The sequence below is a fragment of the Lonchura striata genome, chromosome 3 (assembly GCF_050655825.1).
Source record: "Lonchura striata isolate lonStrDom1 chromosome 3, ASM5065582v1, whole genome shotgun sequence".
NCBI classification, from domain to species: domain Eukaryota; kingdom Metazoa; phylum Chordata; class Aves; order Passeriformes; family Estrildidae; genus Lonchura; species Lonchura striata.
Window position 1 is genome coordinate 41,325,377 of NC_140705.1, and position 22,124 is coordinate 41,347,500.

General features: G+C 36.5%; 1 long non-coding RNA gene across 1 annotated transcript in view; it reads left to right on the plus strand.

Annotated features, from left to right (window-relative positions):
• Positions 1 to 15,169, plus strand: part of LOC146767873 (uncharacterized) — a 29,674-nt gene extending 14,505 nt beyond the window's left edge. Inside the window, exons 2-3 of the long non-coding RNA XR_014953699.1 lie at positions 852 to 943; positions 15,033 to 15,169. This is a non-coding gene — a long non-coding RNA (uncharacterized LOC146767873). The remainder of the gene's footprint in view (positions 1 to 851; positions 944 to 15,032) is intronic.
• Positions 15,170 to 22,124: the final 6,955 nt, after the last annotated feature.

Below are 22,124 nucleotides of genomic sequence, written 5' to 3' on the forward strand. Positions count from 1 at the left end.
TATAAACTTTTAAACATGGCAAAACTCAGTGTAGCAATGTCTATGAAAAGAATTGTTGACATCTAAGTAACAAAAAACCTTCCTGTAAACTTGTCAGTCAGAAGGACTGGAAGTACTACCATCACCGTCAATTCACATATGGTTGCTGCTGACTCCACACAGTGATTTGTGAAACCCAGCATAACTTAGAAATCAACAGGTTCTGACTTTAGCTGTCACTGGTGCCGTAGATCAGTTTAACTAATGTAATTGACTTTAACCAAATGACCATCTACTGCCACTGAGGAATAGAAGTGCAAATTTAGCACTATTGATTTTTGCCAGGTCACATCAGTGACTATTTGGCTCAGCTTTTTCAGCTTTCCAGATACAAACTGTGCTATTTGATTTGCTTCATTATAAATGTAACGAGCACTCCTGAGGTGATCAGCTAATCAGTGTGGGTTTCTATGCTCATCAGGTCATAAAACTCATTAATGGATTCATTTAGCTTCCTACTGCTGTTGACAGGATTAACTGTTTCTTTTTGGTGCCTTATTTAGCCAAACATTAAAAAGTTTCTGCAGATCAGATATAAAAATGAAAATAAACAAGTTGCTTCATATTTAAGAGGGCTGTAGATAATTAACTTAATCTTGAGTTCCATAAGATAGATTTAAATTTCTGTTGTTAAAAAAAGTGTTTTCATTATTGTAAATAGCCTTTTCTTTTTAATTCTGTAAAATAAATACAGTCATTTTATATAGTTTCTAGTATAAAATGTACTTCTAGTATAAAATCGACTTCTTCACTGCACTGCAGTTTGTCCTTCATACACTAGCACTGAAGCACCTACTCTTGCTGTTTCTCAGCCTTAGGAACATGTGAAGACCTGGCAGTAGTACTGGGAAGCCTGGCAAAATGACAAAGATGTGGTAACAAATGAAGGTAGCAATACCCTGAGGTGAGTATATCTGGCGTCCTCTTACAAAGAGCAAAATTCTCCCCCTCCTGTTCTCATCTCAGGAGCCCAAGCAGCCCACGTGCAACTTGTTCAAACAGCCCCATTTAAATTTCTACTTAAGTGAAGTCATTACTTTCTAATGGGGATGGATTTTTTTCTAAGCTTGAAAAAAAAGGAGGGCACTGAACTCACCCTTTGTGGCAGGAATATAAAGAGCAGGAAGCAAGGCATTACAGAATTATGCTTCCAAGTTTTCAAACCCTCCCAGCTGAATATTTGAAATAACTGAATAGTACTGTGTGCACATAGAAAAGCCAGTTTTCCTTTCTGATCTAGGGCAAGTTTCTTGGAATAATGGAGGCACTTTTCAGAACAAGAAATACACTTGTTTTAATTACTCTCTCGATGTATGAACAATCCAATGGAAAAGAAAAAAAAAGGGAAAAAAAAAAAGATTCAGTTATCAAAGCTCCACTATGCTTCATGATTAAAAGAGCATACTATTTTTTTGTTTTATTGTTGTTTTCACAGAAATAAAAGCCTATGAAATGGAGTTCAAAGGTGTAACTGCTGCTGGGCAATTAATATTGGCTGTACCTATACTATCTTTTTTAGGCTTACCAGGTATCCTATTTTTTTTTAATCCACTGAAATAATATCTTCTGGCAAACTTGCTTTGTCTGCATCACTCCTGTCTACTTTGTCTTCTCAGTATCCTGGGCACTGCCTTCAGAAGTGGCCTCTTGCTGTGTCTTGGGCTGTACCCCCTCAAGCTTGTACTTTAGAATGTCTCTTACAGACAGCAGTGAGGACTCTTGGTACCTGCTGTAGCTCTGGATGCTTTCATGGCCCAGAGCTTGCCTGGGGCTTATATGCTTTTCTGCAATTGAACTGGACTTACCAAGAACACAGGTGATCAGAGACTGTTCAGCACAGAAACTCCCTTACATAGATTTAATATGACAATACCTTTTTTCCCTGCACTGGGATTCTTTGTCTGGATAAAGGGACATAGCACCTTCCACAGTTTAGTCCTGTAGCCCAACTGGGTTAGGATCTTAAAGACCATCTGAGAAAACTGAATTGAAGCATTTTAATTTTCTTTATTGGCTCACTTGTGTCAGGATTTATGGATCATCCATGTTACAAATAAATTCTCCATGGATTTTTGTGTACATTCTTTACTCATACTTTTATTTATATATCTTCTATATTTTTTTAGCAATGATGTCTGACTCTCTTTTTAGTTTTTAGAGAATTTAAAATGGAGATGTTCACAAAAGATTATGGAAAACCTGGGGGCAATATGGCATTTCTGTCTGAACCTGAAAACCAACAGCAGTGTAATTCTCTGATGTTGCCAGAGGAACTACAATTATTTCAAATTACCCAGAGGTGACAATATCAATTGTCCTATCATTTTCCAAACTACAAATGCAAATGTCTTATGTATCTTCTGCAATGCAATGCAAAAAAGTCATTGTAGATATGGGCTTAGATAAAACCCCTATGAATCATAGCAAGCCAGACAGATACTCCTCAGCAAAAATCAGGTGTTTAGGTGTTCTAAACAACATTCTGCTGATTCTAAAGGAACTTCTATATGCAAACTAAAATCTGTATATTCATTTAGCTGATATGTAAATAATAGCTTAAATTGACTGCTATGCAACTTATAAATTCACTTGAAATATTTTTCAATCTCTGTGGAACATGTAGTATTGAAATTATTTGTTTTTATTATAACATCATTTGTGTACATAGTCTGTTAATTTTAGAGATTTTTTTATGTAGAGAAAATGTTAAAAATTATTTCAGACATTTTTGTAAGAGACTTTGCAGCAATTTGATTCCAGTCTTGCAGATTTCAATTCAAATTGAAGGTTAAATGCAAGAATTGTTTACAGAACAACAACAACGTATTGTTGTTCCCCATTCCTCCTCTACTGTCTATTGATTTTCGTTTCATCCCACATCTTTAAGAAGTTTTCTTTTCTCACATGCATGAAATGCAAAATCAGAGCAGGAGAAAAAAGAAAAAGCATAGAAAAATTGCTTTTTTAATATTTGTTTTTCTTCAGATTGATTGTTATTTTCACTTACAAGGCAAACAGAACAGTCTTAGTTTAAATTTTGTTTCATATGGTCAGAGTGATATATTATTGTCTTCATGTCATTTAGTGTTTGTTATCATGATCCCAGTTCACACAGGTCTTGAGGGACTGAAGAGTAATAGTCAATACAATTTAAATAATAAAAAAAACTTTTAGAAATGCCGAGAACTAATTTTCTTACCCTAATAATATCTCAATTTCAAGCACAAGGATCTCCTGTCCCAAGAGGAGACTAGAGGTGAGACTGGAGACCCATGCCTTTGCATGTCACTGGAATGTGAAAATTTTGTGTTTCTAATGGAATAAAATTAATGATGTAAGATATTAAGAAGAATGTATTTAAAGATTAAAGCTGCTTGCAAGTGTAAAACTAAACTGCATCTTTGCACTATTTACTAAAAGACTAGAATTTTTATATTTGTTAAAAGTATTTTAGTCAGGGAGGAATTAATGAGTGAGTGTAAATGACAAAGTGATACACTTCTCTTCATACCTTTTATTGAACATCTTTGTGCACACACCCACACAAATGCACACAGAGTTTTACAGGTGCTGAAAATATTTTTCCTATTTGCTTTTTTTCTGTGAAGGCTGAACTACAAAATTGAGTATGAAATGAAGGATTCATACAGTTATTTTGAAGGGATATCTATGTATTCTTGCTTCTCCCTGGGGTAGCAATGAACATGCTAAAAATTCAGTGATATTGAACATTTCAGAATAACTATGAATAACCTCTGTTTCTGACTTGGAGGAGATCAGCTCCCAAAGTGGAGAGTGCTGCTCCTGTACAGTCTCTGGCTGACAGCATTCCTGATATCTATCCAGAATACTGGCAGGTGACAGGAGACAATGCTTGTTTTTTTATTAGCTTGCTTACAGAAGATTAGGTGCTGGCAGTAGTTGATGAACTTGCTAGTGTCTGCTAAAGATTTATTTGGTCCTAGACAGACTCCTGCATGTTTTAGGATGAGTAATCAATTTTCTGTCAAAGAAGATGTTGGTCATCTGCCTAGAGGGAGGCTCAACTCCTCATTCTTGTATTACCCTGGGAGATGACTAGGGTCATAAGGGCTGCTCTTGGCAATTGCTCTTGGCAATTTCTGTGACTGCCAGTTAGAATGAGCTAGATGTTTGCAAAGGTGGTACAGTTTCTCAAACCACACCCAGTTGGTCTTGGGGGTGTTTTTTTTTTTTGGTTTTTTTTTTTTTTTTTTGTTTTTTTTTTTTTTTGGAGCATATACCTGTATTTCAATTTTTCAATCTCAGGATGACATTTAATTGTCATATTAAAATAATAAAATAATACAAATAGCACTTCACTGAAATGTTCATGGTTTCAGCATTCGTCCCTCAATGTGATGCAGAATTGATCATTATTGCCAGAGAGTATTCTGTGCAAATGTTAATAGGCAAAACAGTTCAAAGAGAATATGCTTATTCAAGAATACAGTTTATTTTTCAGCAGTATAAACTGTACCATTTAACTGTTATCAGCTTCTTCAGCTATGCTATGACAATATATTGCTTGAGAGGTGATTTAGGATTTATTTGAAATTATAAATATTGCTGGTAAGACATCTAGTCATTTGTGCATGGAGTGGGCTTGTGTAAACCTCAGGTATAAAGACACTAAGTTGGCTCTATACATGACAAGTATACAGAAAAAAACCCCCATGTTTCCTCAGTAAGAGGCTATATGATGTCACATGGTCTGGAATATCCCTGTGGTCAGTTGGGTCACCTGTCCTGGCTGTGTCATCTCCCAAGCACCCCCATACCCCTCCCCAGTGTGGCAGTATCAGAAGCAGAAAAGGCCTTGGCTCTGTGTAAGCCCTGCTCAGCAATAACAAAAACATTGCTATATTATCAACCCTGTGTTCAGCACAGATCAAAAACACAGCCCCATAAGAGGTACTGTGAAGAAAATAAACACTATCCCAGTCAAAACTAATGCAAAGCATCACTGGAGTGGATTTAATTTGTGTTTAAAATCTAGATGGCTAGCAATGGCCATATTCCAGTAAGTTAATGAAGATATATTCAATATCATCAATGAAACTCAGAAAATAATTTGGCCCTGTATCAGGCAGTCACCTAGTGGCTTGTCACATGAATCCCACTCTACAATCTATATTTTCTCAATAACTATTAATTGTAATAGGGGCTTAGGCAGCTCATGAAAAGTCATTTTCAGCTTTCAGGAAAATCACTGGAGTATTTTAAATTATGAACTGAATCTTATCCTTTTCGTTGAGGATCTGTTATCTTTGCCAGGGTCCTCAAAACAGAAAAATATAAACTCCTACAATTACTTTTGTGTAGATACTGTGGTTAGCTCTCATATATTTCTTGAAAGATAATTCTCTTCTTTTTAAGTGTATTTCTCTTCCCGGAGTGGGACCCCAGATGACCTTGGTTCCTGTTTCCAGAAGTCAGATGTAGTGCTGTTTACTGCATTCCTCATCTAGGGAGAATCAGAGCCTCAACTTCTACTTTCCAGCCTCTGGGAGCTCTTGAAGTTTCATACATAGACAAGTTTTAGCAAGACTGACTGGTTACCTGCTGGAGACAGTTTCATCCCATATGATTTAAGACAGTGATGCTTTCTTCCATGTTACTGGAAAACATTTTTTAGTGTGTGAGTTATCATCTATGGGTTGCAAGTGCTACTTTTCCCCTTAACACTTTGGCCTACATCAACAACCTCTACTGATTTTCATTTGCATCTTTGCCAGAATAATAACTGGGACATGCTACAGCATCAGTCTGAGGGCATTTGAAAAATTTCTGAGTGTTTGAGCCTCTTTTGCTGATATTCTACCACTGAATCTCTATATACCCACAGGTATCCCTCAGTATTTTCCTCAGTGATACAATCAGCCACGTCACTTTGTCCTCCAGTCTCTCTGCACTGCAGTGCTGCAGTGAGCTGACACACAGTACAAGTGTTAAGATTTGCAGAGCTGCCTTGATTGGGAAGCTCTGAAGTGTAGACTTGTGCTTCAGTAACTGTGTGGCACATGCCTGCAGTGGACACAGAGCCCAGAGGCAACTGGGCTGTGTGTCTGCTTTATCCAAGCTAAATGTGGAGGCCAGAGATGCTCATAACTCTGTATTTCAAGCCACAGAAGCTTTGCAAATGCAAAAGCAAAGTTAAGTCCCTGAACAGATAAAGAGAGAATTTTTTCTGAGTTTGTACTTCTAATGTTTAAGACCAAGTAGCTGGTGTAACAAATATAAAAGCCATTCCTCAAGTTGCTTTTGGAATTAATCAGTGCTGCTTTAATTCAGCATTGACTCATTCAAAATGTACATTGCACCTGTCACTTTTATTGGGAATTCTATTTTAGATTAGAGTTTCTTATGTTCAAATGATTTATGTCTTCTGTAATTTTTCCTCTTACTTTTTGGAGGAACCTGTTTCAACAAAAAATATGAATGTAGAGAAAGTTATTCCTCAGAAATTATTTAAATTATCTGCTCACCATGTGAGACAAATGTACTGCCCACCTTTTTATTTATTTGAATACTATTTAAGTCTTGCTTATTTCAATCATGTGATAGCAATCATCTGTAGCAAAAGGTTTAGCACTATTTCTCTATAAAGATGTTCTCAATGAATAGAACTTGAATTCTTCTCTCTGTAGACTTCTGTTCACACTTAGTTTATGACTTCAGTATAGAAGTGTGGGTTTTTTTTCACTCACTTCATTCAGGTAATATATAAATCTATTTCACTTCATCTGATCTTGACTTCAGTATATCTGTCTATGCAGGCAGTAGATGTCACAGCTGCTTCTCTCAGTATTTCCTTTGTGCAGGTGAAACAATGTGGTTGCTATCCCAGATGAGTTGGTGGCTCCTGAAGTGCCGAGACACTGGATTTGATAGTCATTGACTAATTGGATAGTCAATAAATAATTGATGTTCTTTGTTCCATAGCTAAACCTCTCTTCCAAAGATCTTTTTGAAAGCAAAAACTACAGTAAAACCTGTCAAATTTAAACCATCACACTATTTGGATAAATAAAGTGGTGTTTACATGAAACCCTGAAACATTATGATCAGTTTTGTGGACACCATGATTCAGGAAAGCTGCTGGCTAACAGAAGAAAGCAAAGGGAACTAGAAACTGACTCAAGTGAAGACTAATGAGTTGCATATTTGTATTTGAAGTGTCACTTTCAAAACTTCCTTGCAGTTAAAAAATGAGGTAATTTAGTACTTACATGTGAAACACATCCCCACATTTCAGATCTCTAAAGCACTAAGACAAAACCAAATATACTTGTAGTAGGATATTTGATTTTCTTTCATTTTTGTTGTATGCAAGTTAAAGGGCTTTGTCATTTGCTCATTGTTCACAAAGTTTTACCTCATGGGAGGAAATTTTTGGAAATTTTTTAGTTTACATAACTTTTTTGGGAAAAAAGTAATGAACAAAATAGCAAATAAGACATATGGTTTCTTTAGGAACAGAGTGTATGTTCTGAGAAAATTCTATAGGAAGGTGCATTGTATGAGTAGATCTTTAATATCCAAGACAGATGATGTATACCAAAAGAAATGCATCTTTGCTGGATTTAACACTGCTTTATTCACTGCATACTGACTGAATAATTTAATGACAGTGGTATTAAACCTGTAGGAAGAAAGCGTGTTTTCACACCTGAATGGGTTGCATCTGAATGCAAATGTCCCACAGGAAAAAAAATATTGATTAACTTTAGCCTTTCAGACTGAAGGACTTAGTTACATAACTTGAAAGTGTAATATATATCTTATCTTTAGTTTAAGCTGTTTCCTTACAATTTACTCTAAAATGTAAATAGCACAGGATGAAAAAATACTCTTGCAGGAAATTTTCAAAATCACAGAATGTTTGAGATAGGAGAGGAGGTCATCTGGTTCAACACCCTTCATCAAGCAGGGGCGCCTAGAACCTATTGCCCAGGATCACGTTGAGATGGCTTTTGAATATCTCCAACAAAGGACACTCCTCTTTTCTGCACAACTTGTGCCAGTGCCTGATCACCCTCAAAAAAAAAAAAAGTAAAAAATGTAAAAAAAATGTTTCCTGAAGTTCAGAGGGAACCTCCTGTGTCTCATTTGTGCCCACTGCCTCTTGCCCTGTCACCATGCACTACTTTCAGAGCCTCAGCTCTCTTCTTTGCACCTTCCCTTCAGGTATTTGTAACATTCTCCCTGAGTCTCCTCATCTCTAGGCTGAAAAATCCCAGCTCTCAGTCTTTCTGTGCATGAGAGATGCTCTGGTCCCCTAATAATAATTTTGGCCCTTCACTGGGCTTGCTCCAGTAGATCCATAGCTCTTAAAACTTATCTATTTTTATCTATCTCTGTATATATCAATTTCTGTCATTTTATTCAGGGTATGTTTCTTCCATGTTGCGGAAGGTTGCAATGAACTCTTATATAATTTTTTTCCCTTACACTCACATAGAGAAAGCAAGCTGTAACTAGAAGATATTGTTCTGGTTCTCCTTTATTGATAGTCCTGCCATGTTTTTTTCTGCTTCTCTGTCAACTTCAGTGCTATAGTTTGTTCTATGTATTGTTATGTTCGAGCACAGTGTTTGCTGACAGATGGAAACTACCCCTGCATTCTTCTCTCATATATTCCAGTGTGATCCTAGACTAATATGGGCTCTGTGGAACTTTTTATGTTAGATAGAATTTGGTATAAACTTTAATTAGCTGTATATTTACCTTATACAAGACTCCACAGTATTTTAATTACAATCTCCTGTATTAAAAAATCCTCACACAGAACATTTAAAAATTATATTTATATATGCACATCTTACAAGTGATTTTGACAAATCAAAATCAATCCACCAGCTTATTTCACTAAAACTCTTGCTCTAAAATTACTAATAAATATCTCTACAAATACAAAGATTTAGAGGAATCTTATAGGAAGGTGAGTTGTTATTTTTAAGGGATCAAAGCAACATCTGGAAATATTTTTCTAAAATAAAATACAAAAGATGGAGTTGTTATAGGATTTGGCAAGCAAATATGCTTATCGTTTTTGTTAGCAGGCTGTCCTCTGCTCCCACAATAATTTCCAAAAGTTTTAGCTGCTAGCAAAAGAATTATGAGACTGCTCTCCATTCACCATAAAAATGATCATAATTTTGATCAAGAAATGAACATGTGGCACACAATGAAGTTTGTCCTTCCTAGATATCTTTATCAGAGCGTGCACATGGCTTCCCCCTCCCTTCTCTCTGTTGAAACTGACTACAGTTTTGGCAGGAAAATGATACACTGCGTTCAGTGAATGCATCCTACACCCTGTGTATTATCTGAAACAGCTCTGTCAGGCCCGCAGTTTATCATTCTTGCATGGCATGAAGCTGGGAAAACACCAGCTGCAGACTCTCCCTTTCTTTTCTTTCCACTCTGCTACAATAGCACATTGTTTCTGTGGCTTTCTCTTGACCTTGGACCATGCTTAAGGTGTAGGGTACATGCAAGGCACTGGAAGACAATGCATGTCTGATCACGGTTCTGAACTCCCACTCACGGACCCATTCACCAGGCAGACTCTGTATGGGTGGAAGAAGAGCTGGCAATAGTACAGCTGGTGTGCCTGGCTACCCTTCAGGAAAAAACAGGACACTGGATTCTTTCTGTGTCATATACTCTGGGTCAGTAAGGAGCAGGACAATTTGTGTGATCAGGTGAAGAACCTTCTGTGAAAGCTCCCCAGGACTGGATTTAGCAGTGCCTTACAAGCCTGCTTACATTACCTGCAGGTCCAGGGACATAGCACTGGAGGAATATCCCACATTTGAGAATCTGGGCAGGACACTGCCTCTAAGCCTATACTTCTAATATCACTCAGCATGCCTTCAAATGTTCTGCAGCTGCCCTGTCAGACCAAAAGATGCAAGTATTCCAAAATTCCCATGAATGTCTTCCTGTATTGTATTTTGGGTCTGCTAGAAGATTTCAGATGACCATGGGCACATGTGTTTCTTAATTGTGTTTCTGTTGGGCCCTCCTGATGCTCAAATGTTTTCACAGAGTAGGTCCACATTCATGATAATGGGGGCATTCACAGGTCAACACCTGCATTTGTGATACCTGAATTTACATGTATGGTATCTGTAAAGAACATGTGTAATTTTGTAATAATTATGTAATTTTGAGTAGTTGACTTTGGAAACTGCTCAATCAAGATGAATCAAGCACTTTTTACATTGCCAGGTTTGCCAGGCCTATTTATATCATATGAACTTTGCAGTTGAAACTTTTTTTTGTCACTTACTCTGTATTCTTGCAAAAGTCAGCTTTCTTGGATAATGGCCTTAGTAAGTAAACCTAATAACCTACTGGAAAGTAATAAACACATCATTTTCAGGGGAAAGAAACTGTACAGTAAGGCTCAGATATGTTTATTATGGAAAAATGCTTGCATTTTTTCTTGCATTGTCCATTTGCAAGTGTATCAAGCTATGATTACCACCTTGGAAGGGAAGTTTTGATTTTTATAAGTCCTAACTAGCTAAACAGAATAAGTTCATTATTCATTTAACTACCTTTAGGAACTACAAAGTGTGATTATCTTATTGCATATAGGGGTCCAATCTTAAGAAATCTGATTATAATATATAACAACCATTAAAATAACAAAAATAATCCTTCATTTACAATCAATTTTTCTACCTGTCAATAAGATTTTACTTGCTTCTTTTTTTCTAAAAATTTCAATTTCTTCAGTATAAGATCACCTTTGAGAATAAAAGCTTAGCTTGCAAAAATAAGATTTGAAATTTCTGTTTTGAACTTGTCTACATTTCTCACCAAGACTTCCTTCAAAACCTTAAAATAGTGAACCTTTAATGTTCCCTGATTTCATCTCCCCTTTCCAGTCTAAATCTGTGTTTCTGAGAGGCCAGGAAAACACACTATTAATTTGTGGCAACATATCCCATCCAGGGCATGCTTCCCTCCATTTCACCTTAAAGAAGGTTTTCCTAGGGCATGTTCAGTGATTTTACCATGGCTTTGAAGTTCAAAATACAGAAAACACTAAGTCCAGCAGAGAAAAGGGGAAGTCAACAGGCATCTAACCAATAACTTAAGAAAAATATCTGCAACTTCTTTTCAGAGTTATGTTTTGGTAATATGGTAGTTTATTGTCTCCTGATTACTGCTGGGCATCCTCTCTAACAGGAGGTCACTTCAATTTAGATGAAAGAAGTTGGACAGCTCTAGTTTTTACATGTAGAGTGCTGGAGAAAAAAGCCCCAAAAGCATAAAACAGCTGCAAAGGACATCTGTGGTTACAGGGTCTGCTTCCCAATGCCCAAATGTTCTTTCTGGGGCATCTGCTACTAATGGTTAAAACCAGTCATCAGGTTCTCAAGTTGCCTGATTCATCAGATTGCAGGAGTGAGGCTTTTATCTGTTTGATTTGTTTAGTGGACTTTTTACTCAGTGAGCATATTTAAAAGTCTACACTTGTATTGATATTACTTACATACAGCACAAGCAGCTAATGAAACCACCAGATCTGTCATTTATCATTCTCTGCTTGAATTGCTTTGAGATTTTCAGCCTGTATTGTACCTTTTTTTATTGTTTGGCCTCTGAGCTTGTGTTGAATATCTGTCTGACCACTACCATTTAATGAAAATTACACATAAAAGAGCTATCTTAGTAAAGAAGAAACAGCTTCAGTATTAGGTAGCTCTTTTCCTCAAATGAACTTGAATGTGATAAAATTATTTTTAGACAGTTTTTCATAAATATTATTAAATGATCTGAAATAATTACAAAATCAGTGATGGCAATCCAGTGGCATTTCAAAGTTATGGAATTTTAAATGGATGTTCAATGTAGTATCTTTGTTCCTACAGGCTGTAAGCACTGAGCTGAAACTAATGACAGTCAGTTACCAATAGCTTTACCTGACAAGTGAAGATTTACTTAATAGTGTAATAGAACTGGAGCCAGTGATATTTATCATTTTATCTTTCCCTTTGCAATCAGCACTTGGTTTTATTCAGTCTAGAAGATAGTATGTTTGTAGAGGGTAGATAACAGACTTATTTTCAGTTTAGCCAATAACTTCTGCGTGGTAAGTCATTTAACCTCTGTGTCTGAGTCTCACTAGCTGTTAAACAAAGATAATGATATTTTTCTTCTTTTGTAAATGACCCTTCTGGGCATACCACAGAGCAAAGTAGCACTACCATAAACATAGGTACAAGGTATAAAAATTACAGAAAACAATGGCTGTCAAATGAAAAGCAGTTTTGGGAATAAATCCAAATGGATGACGGAGACATGAATGCACATAAGCAAATAGAAAATGAAACTAACCATTACTAGGAGAAAAATCAGTGTGATGTAGGCTTATTAGAACTGATCTGAAGTGTGTGTAGTTATGGGAGGAAAAATCAGAGTTCACAGGAAGCTTAAGGCAATTGGGCTGCTGACTAGGGTAGCAATATGCAGAGAGTAGTAAACTGCCCATCCTTCAGATGGGGACTGGAAGAGCTGGTCTGTGCCCATCTGCTACCATCACAGGCTGCACCCTGCTAAGGGAGGGGTTGAAAAGTATGGGAAGGGACTGCTCCTCCCTCAACAGTAACTTGGGTTTGCTCCCTCGTATGGGTAAAGTCATTCCCTCCTTTGGGAATGCTCTGGGAGCCCTTAGCAGGGCTCTGGGAGGTTTAGCAGGGTGATGTAAGTGGTGTATATATAAATTGGTAGAGGGAAGTGGCTGCAGGAGGAAGGGACCAGCCAGGAACATGAAGTCAGTGGAGCAGGGGAGGAAAGGAAATCCTGCAGGGGTTGGTCTTGACTCTCCTTTTCTTGCTTTCTTTAATTTCTTCTGTTTACTCCCATGTCACCTAATCTGCTGTTGTAAGATTTTGCTGAATAGCTGAAAAAGCCATCCTTGAGACACTTCCATGATAGTTAATGTGGGGGTTAGTAATTAGTATATAGAAATTTAAAAAATAAATTTTATAAACCAGTGATGAAACATGAAAAATCAAGGGTTATATTGTCCCCTAGGAACAGATTATACACTGTTGTTTTCTCAGTAGAAACTTCTTTACAAATATTAGTCAGACTTTGGAGTATTTTGTATTATTGATTGTAGTTGTCAGAGGAATAATGAACAGTAATTCACATTGTTTTATGTGTTGCACATTGATGAGATTTAACAGGAATTTTATTATTTAAGTAATATCGCAGAGCATCTGCACAGTTCCCATCTGTGCTGTGAGTGAATGACTTGCCAGCTGGGTTAGCTACATCTATGGAGAAATGTGGAGCCTGCCCTCAAGGACTATTTGAATTTCACAAGATGAACTAAAACTAGCACATATGAAGGAGAAACAGAATATATACTAACATCAGTGCTGAATAGCCCTTTTCTCCAGCCTGTCAGAGTTTTCCAGATGAAATGAATAACCTCAATAGATTTTAAGGACCATGATGGTTAGAGATAACCTGGTCTGCCCTCCTGAATAACACAGCCTATAGAATCTCCTCACAGCGATTTCTGCCTCAAGCTCGTAGCTTCTGCTTGTGCTACATACACAACATAAGGAAAAATAAGATCCCTCCCAAACATTGTCCCCCCACTTCAAAGTTACCGGTGGGGGATTTCCCATAAATTCGAGGAGCTACAGTGTGGTAACTGAGACTCACTAGGTGGCACTCTTACTTCTAAATCCATACTAAAATAAATCCCAGGCATCTATTTTAAGGCTTTTAAAGGCTTTTGTATTAAGTAAAACACTGGGTTTGGGGGAAGATATTATTCATAGTCCTCAAACTCCTTAGTGCTTATAATTTCAAAGTATTATTTAGAAGAACTTGGTAATCTGGGAGTCCATTGTACTTTCACTCTTATGTCTTTTTTTTTTTTTTGCCATATTCTATGGCTTTTTTCAAACCTTTAACCATTTCCAATGAGCTAAAAGTGTAGAACTAAGATAGATTAAATTAGGCACATTTGGGCTGGGTAGTAGGCTTAAAAGAAAGGAATCTTGATTACCAAATGTTGCATAACCTTGGAAGAACTTTGCGTGTGGAAAGTCTGGCCTAATTGCTAAAATGAATTAGAAATGACCTAGATAATTCCTTACTGTTCTCTTCCAGAGTGGGGGACCTGTGGGCCATAGCAATTGGCTTCTCTGTTACTGAGTGGGTAAAAGTCTCTGCTGGGCCAAAGTCTCAGTTCAGGACTTCAGTTTGGACCAAGTACACATTGTCCGTCTGAAGACTGTAACACCGAAAGTAGATAGATAATTCCTATTTCTAGTGAACACTGCAGGAAAACTGAAGCATGGTGATAGCATCCTCTGTGAGCATGTGTGTTCAAGTGGCATCTGTATACAAAAATCTTCCCCAGGTTTAGTTTCTGTGAAAGCAAACTGATTGGTTCTCAGTTTGTAACTTAGTCTGTAAAACACTTTAGCAAATATAAGGTATGAAAAATACTGCAATTCAGACTTTGTAAGGAGCTGACTATATTAAACAGGTCATTCCAGTAGTATCATTAGCATTATTTGCAAAAGTGAGCACAAAAAGGGATAGGCTTTCTATCCTATCATGTTGCTGATATTAGTTTTTAAATTTGGAGTGTACCAGCATTTCTTACGGAACTACTTAAATGTAAATGTACAAGGTTGCACTTGTGATTTTATTATTATATAGATTATTATGATGCTGTTTTAGGACCATGCAATCATATAAGAAAATAACTATGAAAGTCTATGTACTTCCATTTTGGCTGTCTGAGAGTACCTTCACAAGAGTAAATGATGTAATTGGAGCAGATCAGAAAGAAAACCAGATAAAGATAAGCACCCAATGTCCACATCTTAATCATCTGCAGGCTGTTGTGTTACTTCAGACTATCTCTGTACTGCACTGAACACCAGTTCCTGGTTTGAATGCACTCTCTCTGTCCCTTTCAGGCACAGCTTCTGTTTCAGTTTCACATGAAAGCAGTACAATTTCTATGCTCCAAGGCTTTTCCACATTATGAATGTAAGTAATTGGCAAACTTTTATTGGCAATAAAAGACACTCATGTTCTGAACTAAAATACTGATGCAAGAGAACCCAGGAGAACTGTGGGTATCTTCATTTTTAGTCCAGTGGTAGCATCCACGGACAGTACTATGAGCTACTGAAAGAGTAGGTAGCCAATATCTTTAGACTGAGGTGGGGTTTTTTTCTGGAAAAATCTTTTTGGGTAGGAATAATCTGGTCTTCTGAAATTTAGTAGATTTGTTTTCAGGTATTAAATAATTTACTCTTACCTTAAAAGAAAACTTTTGATGATGAAACCACACCTTTTGATTCCAGTGCTTAAAAATATTGTTTCTCATTAGAGGGTAATGTTGCATCATTTTCAAGCTATAGTTGGTAATGAGATTTCAGACCACAATGTGTTTTCTAGTTTGACATATATGTCTTTGTAAATATAAATAGTTGCATATTCCAAATGACTGACATTAGCTTCATGTATTTTTGCTGCCAGTTTTTTGCTTAATAAATGTTGGTAAGTGACAACCATGTTTTGTAGATGTGCTTCTGTATTACAGTGATTTATTTGTTCAGATACAGCTGAACCTGCAGTGTGGCAAGACAAGGGCTTTGTTATAACAAGCCTGGTGCTGCAGGGATTCAAGGTGACAGATACAACTCAATACTACATACCCTGAGTCTTCCTAGAAATGTCTAAAACTTGTAACTGCTCATTTATAGCCCGTGAATTAAATATATGTTGACACATTGAATATATAATTTTTTCTTTCACCAAAAAAATAGATTCACTATAGTATACTTGAGTGGAATTGCAATGTCTTCTGGCAAAGTCATCTAAGAATAGCCAAACCACTAATAGAGGAGAATTAAAATGGTCTTCCAGTTAGAGCAACTGAATAAATACAACACCTCCTTGACAGATACAACATCCCATTTATAGATAAGCTGCTATTACTGGCCTGTGCCTTAATTTCCTCTTTCCTTAAAGGTAACTGATGGAACCAACTCAGACATTGAAGGAGAATTTACTTTCTATTTTTTGGGTTAAGTTTTGTGTTAGCAATATTGCAGATCTAGTTCTCTATTTTCTTTGATTAGAGAGGTTGTTAGAGGTCTTACTTGGGTCCTACATTTACTGCAAAGCTTGTGCACTTTTAAACTTTCACTGTAATAACTTTGATGTTCTGTTAATAGAATGATAATGAAAAGATTACAGGATAGAGAACTATTTTATGCAAATGTTGCACCTGTTTCATCCATTGTCACATTCATTTCATATATTCTTGTGGATAATTTTGTCCCAATGAAGCTGAGACCTCATAGTCTGCCTTCTTCAATTTTTCTTTCAATAAGATCTTTTCAGAACAAAATTCTGATTAAAAGAAAAAAATATAATGAAGACAGGAACCTGTATAATGAAACAAAACCATTCAGCTGGTATAATTTAAGTAATTTCATTGGAATATTGAAACTAAATGAAACCTTCTTTCTTCTGTGCTCTATGTCTGCCTTCAAACAATATTAGATACTAGATGAAACTCTCCCAGGCAGCCATTGTTTTATTCTATTGCAGAGTTCCTTGCATATCTAGGCCATAGGGATGTCTCTAGTGAATGTTACTAGGATAGTAGGTCTTGAACTCAAAGAAACTCTAGGAATTGTAAATTAGGTTTCACACATATGAGACACGAAAATGAGAACCTTCTCAGAGCCTTGAACAAGATTTTATCTTGTGCCTGTGACTCCTTGGACTCACCAGTGAGTTTTAAATGCAGCATGGGCACAGACTACCTCCCTGCTTGGAATGGTGTTCAATGTTCCACATATTGGCTCAACCTGAGTTTCATCATTTTTTTTGATTTTTGTGGATTTTTTCCCTTCAGTAACCTATTAGGAAGTAACAATATTCATGTGCCTAAGTGAAATTCCTCCAGAAAATTATCCTGACCTTCATATTATCTCCCTCATCCTCTTATAGTGCTTTGATCAGTGGCCAAATAAGTAATGTTGACAAGTTGATCTTTCAGTTATTATCAATGCACATCTGAGTTAACAACCCATTAAGCAATTCACACATCCCAGAGCCCTGAGTGCTAACTCATGCAGATGTTACAACTGTCCATGTTCTGACCTTGTTTTATCTGCAAGGATTGGAGAGGCGTGCTTGTTCTAATAAAAGTTTATAATACTGAAGAACATAATAACAGTACCAGAAAGCAAAAGAAACAGATCTCACTTAATTAAAGTATTTGCTATTAGTAACTAGTTCCTTTTTTAAACTGGATCTCAAACTGTCCCTGGAGCCATCCTACTGTGAAAAAAAAAAACTTTATTTCTTTATGAAGAATGCTTTAAGCTATGTTTTGAACTCAGCTGGGGAAAAAGAGAAGAATTATCTAAGAGTTATAATGAACTGTGGTAATTGAGATGTCATTTGTGCTAGGATTTATTAGGAATAAAGAACTAAGCAGAGATAATTATTATATTATGTCATTGTTTAAGACTGCAATTTGCTCGTAAATGTTTTGTGCAATTCTGCTATAGTGGGGATCACTTTGTGTCACATGAAAGCCACTTATGCTCAGCTGTCCTGTCTCCAGCAGTGGTCAACAGCAGCGGTTCAGATCAAGGGGAGAAGAGGGAAAGCATATCTGATCCTTTCTTGGAGTTCTGTCCTATTGATCAGTGATTTCTCTCACTAGAAATGGATAGCAGATATTTAAAGCCTTTGGTGGCTCCCTCATGAAGTTGTCCAGCCCACAATACCAGCTTTTCCAGCATACTGTGACATAGATTCTACATATTTTACGGTACTGCTTTTAGCTAGAATACAGTTCATTTTCTTTGTAGGATATAATATGGTGCCGTATTTTGGATTTGTCATCAGAACAGTGTTGATCAGTGTTTCTACTTCTCACACTGCCTCATCAGTGAGTAGGGTGGGAGTGGGGAGGAGGCTGGGAGGGGACATAGCCAGGGTAGCTGACCCCAGCTGAACAAAACCATATCCCATACCACATGGTGGTGTGCTTAGGACTAAATGCTGTGAGGAGAAGGAAAGAGGAAGTGGGGATGTTTGGAGTTACGGCATTTGTCTTTCCAAGTAACTGCGATATGTGATGAAACCCTACAAATGTCTGAACACCTGCTTGCCTGCCCATGGGAAATCTTTCTTTGTTTATGCACACCTCTTTTATTTATTAATCTGGAGTTATGTCAATCCACGAATTTTCTCATTTTCACTCTTCTGATACTCCTCCCCATCGCAATGTGGAGGTGTGAGTGAGCAGCTGTGTGGTGCTTAGCTGTCTAGTGGGGTTTAACCATGACATATACCATATAAATACACATGAGTGAATAAATGCTTTTTGATTTGCCTTAGCCTACTATCTGATGGAGCAATTTGTTGATTCTTACATGGGAAGAATGAGTGAATAATTGATTAAAATTCTTTTTTTATTTAATTCTTTTTTGGAGGCTGAGTACTTACATCATAAGCCTTTATGGAAGACTTCATAGGCCTTGGATCATCTTTTTTCCCTTGAAACTTCTGCAGATCTACTAAATCCATTTGGCTATGAGGTATTTTCACTCAACATTACAGATATGGGTACCCTGTGAACCTGGTAAAGGCATAATGTTATATTGTCTCTCTTAATCTCAGCTTTCTCAATCCTTTTGCCAATGACACTCGCTCGACAGAGCAGTGTTTGAAGTCTTAATGCAGACCTTGCTGAGGACACTGGAACTGAGGACTGGAAGGGATGTCTGCTTGGGTGCTTGAGTCTAGGAGTAATCAATTGAGTAATCAATTATGCAGATTCATAATATTACACAGATCATCTGTTTTACATGATGCTATCCAGCCAAGGCCATGTAATCCTCTCCAGCAATATTTAACAAACATATGGCTGCAAATAAAACAAAAAAATCTGTAATCATGTGGTGCCATCAAAGAAAAACAGAAAAGAACAAAACTGTTCCATCCCACTACAATGTGGTTTGAGAAGGGTTATGGGTAACCCTAGTCAGGCTGAATCAACCTATAAACATAATTACTTAACTAATTAGCTTAATTTTATCTTTCTTGTAATTCCAATTTTGTCACACAATCTTTTCTATATGCCACCCAAGCATAATTCTAAAACATTTTAGCTTCATTTCTCATGCTATCTACCTTGGAAACTGCCCTAGAAATTAATTTCTTAGTGGCCAGCAGCTTTATTCCAATTTTCTGTCATAGATATGTTTTCTGCTAATTATTATTGCTCCTTAATTTAATCTGGGAGATATTTAATTATTTTTTCAATATACTTGTCTGGACCTATGGTGAAAAATTAACCTCAGATAATTTAAAATGTTAAAAATACTCCATATGTTTTCTCCATTTTAGGTTGTTTTTCTGGTTGGGTAAGTATTTTAACAATTTGGTTAGCTGTGAAGCTTTAAGTTTAAGCATTTTAATAGGAACATACTAAGGAAAAATATATCTTTTATGCTACATATAAACAATGGAAAACGTGTTTTACAGAAAAATTCCCAAACCCAAATCAATTTGACTAAATGCTAAGACCAAATATGTAGAAAATCCACTGCTAAAAGGTTTTAAAAAAATTGATTGATACAAACATGTTGGTTTAGACCTCTTAAATGAATTACTAGCTACTGACAAACCTTGTAATATGGATAATATTACAATTTTCCTATTCAATATCTTTGTGGTCTTGATAGCTATGATTTATTAAAGGAAAAAAAATTTGAATCAACAGGATGCTTGAAAAAGTATATTTCAAACACTGGCAGAAGACTAATGAATGCACTGGAAAAACAAAAAGATTGGTCTGAATATTATACAAGCTTAGGTTGTGAAATTCTTTGATCAAAGACTCTCAGCTATGTCATAGCATTAAGTCAAAGTTTCTCAAGTCTTATATTAATCTAAGGAATTTCTATTGTTTTCAAAGGATAATTTTTGCAGGCTTGCTTTGAAGTGAGGAAAACACAATTGGGCCTATAAGTAGGCAATCTGTAGAAAACACACCAGTTATAAAATCACATAAAGCCACTTTTGTTCATTGATAACCATGTGAATACAGGATTTTACACTGAACAGAGTATTTGTATATTAAACTATATGCAAAAGTGTTTCATTTTGCAGCCATAATCAGGAAGTAAATTAGTTAAAATACAGTGCTTCAAAACAGAAATCAGTGTTGCCTTTTCCTTGGGAAGACAACTGTTGGTAATGGTTGGTCCAGTGTCAATATGACCTGATACAGCATCACATTGAACTGATAAAAGGACTGTTCCTTCAGTACATAATAAAATTTAAAAACCTTTTCAGAGATTTTCAGATTTTTCGTTTTTGGCTTCAATCTAACCAAAAATTTTGGTTTCAGCTTGCCTGAGTATGCTGTATTCCAAATCTCACTCTTAAGCATATAATATTGAAGTCACTGTACAAAGAATTCATTCACTTTCCAGATGGTACTAGATAATGCAGCTAGATATGAAATACAGTAGTGGATGTACACAAATTAGTAAAGGCTAATACAGATTTATTCAAAGATAAATATAATAAATTTTTTGGAACTGTTGTGACTACTGTACTGTAACTTTCTGTCACTTATAGGAAGTTAGCTATTGCTTGGACTACACCTAAATATCAGCTTATTGTATGATAGAGTCTGATAAGTTAGGAATAAATTTGATGTATAGAGGTGAATTTAACTGTATGTACACTGAAACATAGAATTTAATTTAATATGTTAATATAATCCCATTTTTCTGGTTAGCAAGGAAAAATAAAAAGGGGGTACTAATGTTAAATTAAAATGTCTGATCTATTTTCCAGGAATTTTTTTTTTTTTGAGTAAAAAAGAAGCTCCACAGAACAAAATGTCCCTAATTTGCTAAGATATGTTATAAAAAAGTAAGGTGTGATAGATTCATTTGAGGAATTGGATTCTAGCTTCCAAAGAGGGGCATTTGCAATATGTGTTCTACTTGACCAAATAATGTTCATGGTAAACTACTGCTTTGATAAAAGATAGGTTTGAATCTTGTACTGAGAAAAGGTTCAGCCTGTTCCTTATTTCTAAGTCCTTCATTGTGTCATAGCTTTAACAAGAGAGAACAAAATATCCATGTTTTGTGCTTTCCTGCTCTGTGCTATTTGGAGCTCTTCTTACTAAACACTACCTCTCTCCTGTTCCTAAAGTAACCCACCCAATCTGCCTTATTTTTGGTTTGAGAACTGAGAAATAGGAATGGATTGTCTTGAGCAAATCTAGTCTATGGACTGTCCAGAAGAAGTGAGAGATGTACTTGTCTCTGCCAAAAATGTCCACTGGAAGCCCTGGCTCTCACATGATCTATAAAAATGTCCCTCCCCTCTTCATGTGCTTTCTTTATGCCATGTCCTTCTGCCAGGGTGTCTCCATTTTCTGTGAGCTCACATCCCACCTGTTGGCACAATGCCCTGTGGCTGGTAGGACGAGCTGCTCCATCCTGTTCACCCAGAGGTGCCTCACATCAGGCTCCTCTGTGACCCATAACGTGTTCATATGGCCTTGCCACTGGCTGATGGCTTTTTGTGACAGTGTGATGTGTCCTGTAGTCTCAGACAGGGCCAAGATTGGTCATCAGGACAAACTTCCTTCTCTCTCTGCATTGGAATGATGCTGTCTCATCACCATTCTCCTTTCACTAAATACACTGGGCTGCAATGTTGTTCTAGCTGATGTTTTATGGCAGGGAGGTGACATTTCTGGAAAGGTCATGACCTGTGACTGGCTGCCTATCTGGACCACAAATGTCTATAAAGAGAAAAATGCACATTTATAAATAGTTTTTTATTTCTTTATAGAAATTTAAATAGAGTGTGGATATATATGCATAAAGATACATATTATTTCTTTATACTTGGACTTAGTGTGTATATATAGTATATATACATACACATGAAGTTACATACATTAAAACATATGTGCCTGAAAATGTAGGTACATCATGTAC